The sequence below is a fragment of the Corythoichthys intestinalis genome, chromosome 4, assembly GCF_030265065.1.
Source record: "Corythoichthys intestinalis isolate RoL2023-P3 chromosome 4, ASM3026506v1, whole genome shotgun sequence".
Classification (NCBI taxonomy): Eukaryota; Metazoa; Chordata; class Actinopteri; order Syngnathiformes; family Syngnathidae; genus Corythoichthys; species Corythoichthys intestinalis.
In genome coordinates, this window is record NC_080398.1 from 12,742,963 (window position 1) to 12,752,674 (window position 9,712).

Consider the following 9,712-nt stretch of genomic DNA (forward strand, 5'->3'; position numbering starts at 1 on the left):
CAGGGAGAACAAACTCCCTACAAACATACTTAACCATTAATTGCACTACCTTAGTTAAATAAACAGGACGACCAAGATAAACACTTCCTTGACCTGAAGTCACTCTGAGAGAAAGTTGGGTCACAAAACACAAGCCTTGAATTGAATATCATGGCCTGTTGTGTTTTACCAGGATTAAATCAGATAATACCAGGTTGTTGTTGTGCACTGTATCACTGTGTTGCTGCCCGGTTGTGTTTCAAGGTTTCCTCCACACCAAACTGACACATTCCTTCCTGTGGGATGAGCAAATATAGAGCTGGCTGGACAAACTGTACATCATGACTCATGTAGCGAAGTCAGGCTTATTGATTGAAGCCTAAATGATGTACCACGGAGGCTAATGAAATAACCTTTCTATGAATGGTTTGATGGGTGTGAAAAGGAAGGGAATGATTTCCCATGGCCTTCACAGTCAGCGGCACTTAAGGCAATGAAACATCTACAGAAGATTTTGGACTGACATGATTGACAAGACATTCACTCCACAGGGGTTTTCTTTATTGAGGTGGTGTTCAGTTGATCTAGTGTCTATAGGAAAGTTTACATGAAAAAGTCAAGCTTTTCATCCTGGAAATCTTTGACATGTTATTTGACAGCTACCATTCACACACCAACATCAACTTCAGATGCAGAAAAATCCAATACAGGAAATGACTTTACAAAGATAATGCAGTTACTTTAACTACCTGCGGCAAGCAGAATCCATTTGACATGAAGCTGTGCAATAAAACACCAAAACATATACATACACAATAAACATTGTACAGCATGGTTCACATAATGACACATATCCTGTCATGGATCCAAAGTGTACAAAACGTTGCTCTACAGTGCACAACTATAATAAGGTAATGTTTAATGAAGCAAAGATTTGGGCACCAAACAACTATTTTATATTTAATTATTTCTAAAAGAAAGTGGGAGAAGCAGATGCATTGACTAAAACAATAAGGGCTTAGGTTGTGATGTTCCACATATCCGTTCTGGCTTTGCGCCAAAGACAAGATAATATGCTTCTCCACTAGATGGAGATGTTAGTTAAGAAAGGGCTTCTTAATTAAGGCTCCAGATACCATCACATCACCAATGACTATCAATTAGCCACATGAATCTTTAGAGAGTTTTAGGAAAAGAAAAAAAAACCTCCCTACATTTTGTCATTCACTTCACTGATTTAACAAGATATACAAGTGAGATTTGCATGTGTTCAGCTCACATAGGAGACTGGGTAAAAAACAAATTTCTGTACATCATTTCCTTTTTGTGTATAATTTTTTGGGGAAAGACACATTACAATGCTAAATCTCAAAGGTATTAACAAGCCACAAAAACAGAATTTTGGGTGAAGGCTTGAATGAATATTGTACCCAGATGAGTCTTAAATGTCCTTGGATGACAAGCAGTGATTGGATTGCAAGCTTGGTAGCTTTTGATGGCCATGTCTTGTCAGCCTCACCTGCTTTTTAATCAGTAATTACCATAGGGGATTCTCTGGTATTTCTTAATTAAATTGGACCAAATGCAATTAAAACCGCACACCCCATTCCTTTAAAAGGGCTCTGTGGAGTCCTTGTTTAGTTCACACCGTTAAGAGCTTAAGCGGCTGAATGGTCATAGCACAGTTGCAGTGCTGTCTGATCTGCACTTGATTATGTGAGTGGTCAAATTAAGTTTCCCTTTGCATAATAAAACTAAATTAATGGAGTTAAAGAAGGTTAGAGTTGAACTGTTGTCCAGGTGGTAGTCTTAATACACTAGATCAGAGCTCACCAAATCTCTGAAATAGCAACTTCTTGGACTTATGTAAAGAGCTATCAGTTTGATGTACACTTTTAAATTGAATTTAAAGGTGTATGAATGAATGTTATAAATTACCTGCCACCGGCTGTTGACTTGTTCAGAGGGTACCCTGCCTACTGCCCAGTCCTCTGGGATACTCTTGTTCGCTGCGAGTCTCGGAAGTTACTACTAAATTTCATGTAGTGTGACACCAGCATCCAATAGCATACCGTACATAACACGTCACTTTTGCTCATTAATATTCATGACGTTAGCAACTGTTGCTAGGGGGGGTCAAACTTGCGTTTGCCCTCATGCTAGATGCATGTAAATAGTGTACGAACGAGATGTTTACTAAGCTAAACCTACCAATTCTGTCCGAAAAGGATGTCCCTGGTGCCAAATTCATTGGTAAAGATGTGAAAGAACATCCAAATGTTCAGTGAAAGTGATGACTTGAGTGTCGAGGACTGAAAAAGACAGGATAAAGAACAGACCTGATCCAGAGGGAGCTTTTTTAATCGACACCTTTTTCTTGTGTGCATTGCCTTACGCCACTGACAAATGACATTCTCCTGTTTCAACAAGCCATTCTTTACCACCATATGCCCTGTCTTTCTTATATATTATATCCTCTGGTTGTCTTAGGTCTCTGACCGTTCTTGGGGGTAATTTATACTGCTATTTTTGCCTAGCGATCGCAAATGTTACTCAGTGACAGCCAACAAACTTAATTTTTTGCATTAATAAATCCTAATTTATTTACACTTCCTCTTTAAGCTGTGTCTTTACAACAGAAAAGGTAGCATTGGCAGTCAGATACCATTTAAATTTTTTCAGGTCATTCATTGTCAGACAGAAGCAGCATGGCAAAACGCCACACTAAAAAAATAAAAATATCAAAATGGCTTACCTCTTGGAGGCAGCCTGTGGCAGGCAATGGATCAGCATTATCATCTGTAAGACCACTGGCCCCAACAAAATGTTTACTGCATACGAAGGTGAATGGCTTCACCTTGCTGTCGTTAAAGTGGTCTTTTGGACGTCCGCACAAGTTGATCCATTGTTCACATTTTTTTCCCCTCACAGTTGTTGGCTTCAGGAAACGTATGAAGAAAACATCCTTCATATGTCGTAATGTCTAGAGGCATTTCTAGAAATTCCAAAGCAGCGTTTACTCGGCATGTTCTTTTTGAAAGATTACCGGCAGAAAACAAGCAGTACTAACATGGGTTGTATGCGAGGGCGCTTATATGCTGACCCCGTTCTAGTTTACGATGGTGACGTCACGCAGCCTTGTCTAAAAATAACATTCGTGCGGTACGCTATTGCCGAGAAAGCCCAAATCTTAAGGGTCGAAAAATACACAATGTCGCAGGGGAAGAATATTTTGATTTGTGTTTTTGCAGTTTGCAAATCCTTTCCAATGATTACCTTAATCTTTATTCAAATGTCACTGGATGGGAAAATTAGGTCTTCAATGAAATTAGGATAAAGGCGCTGAGGTATTTTCTTACACAGGCTCATCGTATGTAATTTTTAAACACTGAAATGTACTGCCCAATCTATCCTTAAAAAAAAAAAATTTGTTTCCAATTAAGATTCTATCAAACGACTTCCAAGATTTATTTTCTCAATTTTTCTTGAAAGTGCTTTGTGAAGGTTTTAAGCTGTTGAGGTTGATACCTACAGTGGGGCAAATAAGTATTTAGTCAGCCACCAATTGTGCAGGTTCTCTACTTGAAAAGATTAGAGAGCAGGCCCGGATCTAGGTTGACCCACCAGAGTGGGCACTAAGAAAACTTGAGGGGGCACCCACAATGCAGGCTTTTTTTTTTTTTTTACCCTCTGCATTTCTCTGGGTTTGGGACCGGCGCAAGTAGGACACTGGCTTGTGTCCCGTTGAGGCTGCATTTTTTTTTTTTTCCCCTTCATCCAGGGGCGGACTGGGACTAAAAAGCAGCCCTGGACTTTGACTCAGCCCAGCCCATAAGAATCGCTATACGAAGGGAAACACAGACCCATAGGGGGGTCTGGGAACATGCCCCTCCCGGGAGAATTTTTTTTTTTTTTTTACATTTTATTGTAAAATGCACCAATTTCGGGCACTTTGAGAGAAAAATGAAGAAAATGTGTCTAGACTGTGACTGTCTGACTACGGGCACTCAAAGTACTGCAAGGCTGAACTGGAGTTGGATTCATTTTCTGTACTAGCTCTATGATCAACCTGAATAAACAAATGAAAGAATTTATTTTTCAAAGCAAGTTTTACGTATCCAATTGATTATAATATATCTCTATAGATCTCTGTCTATAAAATGACTTCATTGTTTATGCCATAATTCAGTGGTCTCCAAACTATTCCACATAGGGCTGCGGCGGGCGCAGGATTTCATTCCAACAAAACAAGACAAAACCTCTGCACCAATCTGGTGTCCTACAAGTGCAATCAGTTGATTGCAGTCAGGTGCTGCTTGTTTTAGCAGAAACTTCATTGGTTAAACTGTCGGTACTCGATCGGTTAAAACAAAAAACAGGCCCCACAGCGGCCCTTGAGGACCGGTTTGGAGACCCCTGCCATAATTAATCTTGCCATACAAATAATAAATTTCAATGAAAATACAATACACATTTCAAGACAAATCCTGTATACATAAACTTCATTGGAAAGTATTAACCAGAAAACAAAACAATATATAAATGATTAATAATGTATATAACATCAATTTAACTACCTAAACTTTAAAGTAAAACCATTCATTTTATTAATATTTTGTTATATTTCTTCTGAATTAATATTGCTATGCTGCGTGTGCATACATTGTTTTACGGCTAAAATATTTTTTCTTAGGAGAGGGATAGTAGGACTAGCATACTGTAACTTGACACGATTGCAAACGGGTACATCGACTAGCTGGCACTAACCCTTAAATTGTCATTTATTTGATTTAAAATGTAGCTACCTGATGGATAACAATTGCCAGTTTACAGAGCAAGTAACCCTCTTCATCCCAATTTACTTGCCCTGCGCTTGTCTGGGGAACTTCCAACAGTTTATCGTTGCCCCCTCCCTCTTCTTTTCTCTCTCCCAGCACCGTCTGCACGTCAGAGCGGCTGCAGCTCCCTCTCACCATCGCCGGGAGCTGAGCTGTTGTTACCCGACGTGGCCGTTGCAGCCAGACTGCTGCTTGCGAAAATATTTGTCGATTTATGACATTTTAATGCTTCACTCTCCAGTTTCTTTAATTTTTTCTCTCTAACCTTCTCCGCGCCACCCTGCTCTTTTCAGTTTTTTTGCCACCACCATCCATATTGTGCATTAACACTCGTCGCTATTTTGCTTCCACAAGGAAGGAACCAATGAAGGCTACTCTGTACTTTCGTCGTTCCTAGTCTATCAGATTGGCGGTGAAAAACCAGGCGCATTGCTGCCACCTGTCGGATTGGATGCGAACTGTAGATAATCAGAGGATAGGGGGGATAAAAACAGTGATGCATAATGAATGGCGGCCGCCGGCCGTCCAGGGCACCGGCCGTTCTGTGATCCTCCAGAACCCACAGATTACCAGTCCGCCCCTGCCTTCATCTATCAACTTATTTTCGCAGTCGGCATGATGCTATGATGACGTCATCTCGCATGGCAACGTGTCGCCATTTTGAGATGGGGGCACGCACAGGTAAACAGCCGTAGACAAACGCTGTCTAAAATTCATTTTCAGCTGTGTTTTGCGTCTTTTTTCATAAAAACATCTTAAACATGACTTATTATTACCACGAGTCACTGCGGACAGACGCGAGGAGGCAATACTACTTAAAATTAGCGTGTATTGGCCTGCAAATCTGCCCATACAAAGTCGCAGCTGATAGCTGGATAAACATTCCAAAGGAATTGTCTGCAGTGGAGTTCGGAAACATCTACCTCATAAAGAATTGTGGGATTGCCTGTGAAGACAGCTATGAGAGAGGATGTATCCGCATGTCAGTGGAAATTAAACACGCCCAAGTTTTGGCTAAAAGACAACTTATTCTCTGTCAATTCTTCCTACGAATGCAACGTTGAGCTGCAACCACCTCAACACAAAATATGCACAATATATAAAATCGCATATGTACTGCACTATCTTTAGCAAATTTTGCCGACCCTCTAACTCGTGGGTAATTAGCATATCACAAGTTTCATGCTAAGTGAATCTGTCTCACTTTTTTTGCACTGAAGTACACACAGTTCACATATTTACGTTTTTAAACACATTTAAACAATAAATACCGGCGATGCAACTTCAAATTCAAGGCAAAGTGGTCACACAGACGGTGCGAACTGACTGCGGCCGTCGTCATCTGATTCTCTACTGAACAACGTCCCTTCCGTGTTGCAGTTTCATTCAAATAAAGTGCGCATGAGATGCAGTAAATTAAGGCGTCCACTAGATGATGCTAATAAGATGTAAAAGAAACTCAGGTATTCAATCACAAAACCATCAATCTTTTATACATAACAGAACACCGTCAATATGATTGGGTGGGCACGACTCACGTCTGGGTGGGCCGTGCCCACCCTGGCCCCCCCATACATCCGGCCCCGTTAGAGAGGCCTGTAATTGTCAACATGGGTAAACCTCAACCATGAGAGACATAATGTGGGAGAAAAAAAAACAGAAAATCACATTGTTTGATTTTTAAAGAATTTATTTCCAAATTAGAGTGGAAAATAAGTATTTGGTCACCTACAAACAAGCAAGATTTCTGGCTGTCAAAGAGGTCTAACTTCTTCTAACGAGGTCTAACGAGGCTCCACTCGTTACCTGTATTAATGGCACCTGTTTTAACTCATTATTGGTATATAAGACACCTGTCCACAATCTCATTCAGTCACACACACTCCAAACTCCACTATGGCCAAGACCAGAGAGCTGTCGAAGGACACCAGCGATAAAATTGTAGACCTGCACCAGGCTGGGAAGACTGAATCTGCAATAGGTAAAACGCTTGGTGTAAAGAAATCAACTGTGGGAGCAATTATTAGAAAATGGAAGACATACAAGACCACTGATAATCTCCCTCGATCTGGGGCTCCATGCAAGATCTCACCGCGTGGCGTCAAAATGATATCAAGAACGGTGAGCAAAAACCCCAGAACCACACGGAGGGACCTAGTGAATGACTTACAGAGAGCTGGGACCACAGTAACAAAGGCGCATCAGTAACACAATGCGCCGCCAGGGACTCAAATCCTGCACTGCCAGACGTGTCCCCCTGCTGAAGAAAGTACACGTCCAGGCACGTCTGCGGTTCGCTAGAGAGCATTTGGTTGATCCAGAAGAGGACTGGGTGTTATGGTCGGATGAAACCAAAATAGAACTTTTTGGTAGAAACACAGGTTCTCGTGTTTGGAGGAGAAAGAATACTGAATTGCATCCGAAGAACACCATACCCACTGTGATGCATGGGGGTGGAAACATCATGCTTTGGAGCTGTTTTTCTGCAAAGGGACCAGGACGACTGATCCGTGGAAAGGAAAGAATGAATGGGGCCATGTATCGAGAGATTTTGAGTGAAAATCTCCTTCCATCAGCAAGGGCATTGAAGATGAGACGTGGCTGGGTCTTTCAGCATGACAATGATCCCAAATACACAGCAAGGGCAACAAAGGAGTGGCTTCATAAGAAGCATTTCAAGGTCCTGGAGTGGCCTAGCCAGTCTCCAGATCTCAACCCCATAGAAAATCTGTAGAGGGGGTTAAAAGTCCGTGTTGCCCAACGACAGCCCCAAAACATCACTGCTCTAGAGAAGATCTGCATGTAGGAATGGGCCAAAATACCAGCAACAGTGTGTGAAAAGCTTGTGAAGAGTTACAGAAAACGTTTGGCCTTCGTTATTGCCAACAAAGGGTACATAACAAAGTATTGAGATGAACTTTTGGTATTGACCAAATACTTATTTTTCACCATGATTTGTAAATACTTAAATTCTAAAAAAAGCAATGATTTTCTGTTTTTTCCACATTCTGTCTCTCATGGTTGAGGTTTACCCATGTTGACAGTTACAGGCCTCTCTAATATTTTCAAGTGGGAGAACTTGCACAATTAGTGGTTGACTAAATACTTATTTGCCCCACTGTATATGGATGGCATTAACATGACCACATGCTTACAGTTTCACTCCCCATGTGGTTCTATTCACCTTAAGCTCCAGGGAGCAGAGGATAGTGAAGCCCCCACCCCCCATTCAGTCAGTTTAAGAGGGTGTATAGACACGTTTCCGAGGTACTCGAGCTTTACTTTCGCATTCCTCCTCGCGACTTCCGTTTTACATTTTCTCCAAAACATCAGTGGAGCTGGAGTAACATTACTCATTAAAATCCCTTAAAAAAAAAAAAAAAAAAAGGAATTTGGAAATACCGGATCCATCTGCCATCATCACGACCTGGGAGGACATGTTCATGATGGCAGATGTGGAACCAAGCTCATGCCACCACAAAGACCGGGTGTTTTTGTAGCCATGTTTCCACTGTGTTATGGAAGGTATGTTCTTCCTATGCCTGCATTTTCATGTGTCCAGTGCTAAGAAAAATAAAGCTAAAATCTTGCACATGAAACGACTTGTTGCCTTTGATTTTACGATGATTGTAATTATGATCTTTATTATTTACAACTACTGTGGCTGCAACACATGCTATCGGCTGCTTGCCTGTTGCTAATCAGTACGTGTAGGATGGCACATGGCCCATGTTTCGCTCAGGAAACTTGTCTATACATCGAGACACGACAGCAGTGCAAAGATTCTGTTGCAGATTGGCCTCATGTTTAGATGGCAACTGAGAGCAAAGCCACAAGAGCTTTTGATTGAGAGAAGGGTCTGCAGGCTGCAGTTTGCAAGACATGGGTGAGCAACTTCATCACTGTGAACCACCTAAATGTTAATACATTTTAATTGAAGGTGCCTTTCTGGCACTCAAGGTCGTCATACAATCATTTAAAGAAACATTTAAAACAAATTAAAGATTGAGAACACTAAATCCGTATTGACTAATCAGATTTGTGACTCACCTTCTGGTGGTTGGCCGCCCTTACCATGGTGTTTGCACACCTATAGCAGCGCAGCGTCAGACAGTGTAAACAGTAACACGAGCTGCTGTTTGCGACGGGTGGAACACCTCAGGAACGGCGGACAGTGTACTTCCAGATTAGTCTATAGACTAAACCTTCCACACTGGCACATCGTCTATAGCAGGGTTCTCCAAACATTTCCACATAGGGCTGCAGGATTTCATTCCAACAAAACAGGACATCTTTCAACAATCTGGTGTCTTACAAGTGTAATCAGTTGATTGCAGTCAGGTGTTGCTCGTTTTAGTAGAAAACTGGTTAAATCATGTACTCAATCGGTAACAAAAAAAAAAAAAAAAAAAAAAAAAACAGGACTGGTTCAGAGTCCCCCGGTCTTCAGCCAACTCGAACCTCAACACCTCAGTCAATAAGTCATCCAGTAAAAGCTAGCTAGTTGGCCTATAATTATGAACATAGCAGATATGAGGTTTTTAAGAATGCTTTTATGTAACGACCCATGTACGTGTCGTATGCATTTCAGGAGTTTGATCGTTAGCGCTTTGTCCTGACAGTTTCCAGCCTCGCCCCGGTCTTGCAAGATGCAGACTGATGTAATTGCACTTTTGCTGTAATGACATAACCGCATCATGTTGGGCATGCAGTCGCCCCCATCTTGTGTATCCTGCAACATTGGCTCGTTTTGTTTACTCAAAAGCATGGGTTTTTGCCATTGTTTGAAGGAAACTCATGACATCCCAGATCAACTGTAAATTAAGTGCACAGTAATTTGATGCAAGGCCAAATGATGAAGTTGGCATATTTACTAGTCTAATTTTAGTAATGTT

General features: G+C 41.3%; 1 protein-coding gene across 3 annotated transcripts in view; it reads right to left on the reverse strand.

Moving 5' to 3' along the window:
* Positions 1 to 9,047, reverse strand: part of LOC130915460 (FXYD domain-containing ion transport regulator 6-like) — a 35,476-nt gene extending 26,429 nt beyond the window's left edge. The window contains exon 1 of one of the 3 annotated variants that reach the window (XM_057835490.1): positions 8,868 to 9,015. The gene's annotated coding sequence lies outside the window, so the exon portion shown is untranslated. Of the gene's footprint in view, positions 1 to 49; positions 256 to 8,867 lie in introns of those variants that run through there. The other 2 variants (XM_057835485.1, XM_057835484.1) reach the window with 2 other exon arrangements.
* Between the last annotated feature and the right edge of the window lie 665 nt (positions 9,048 to 9,712).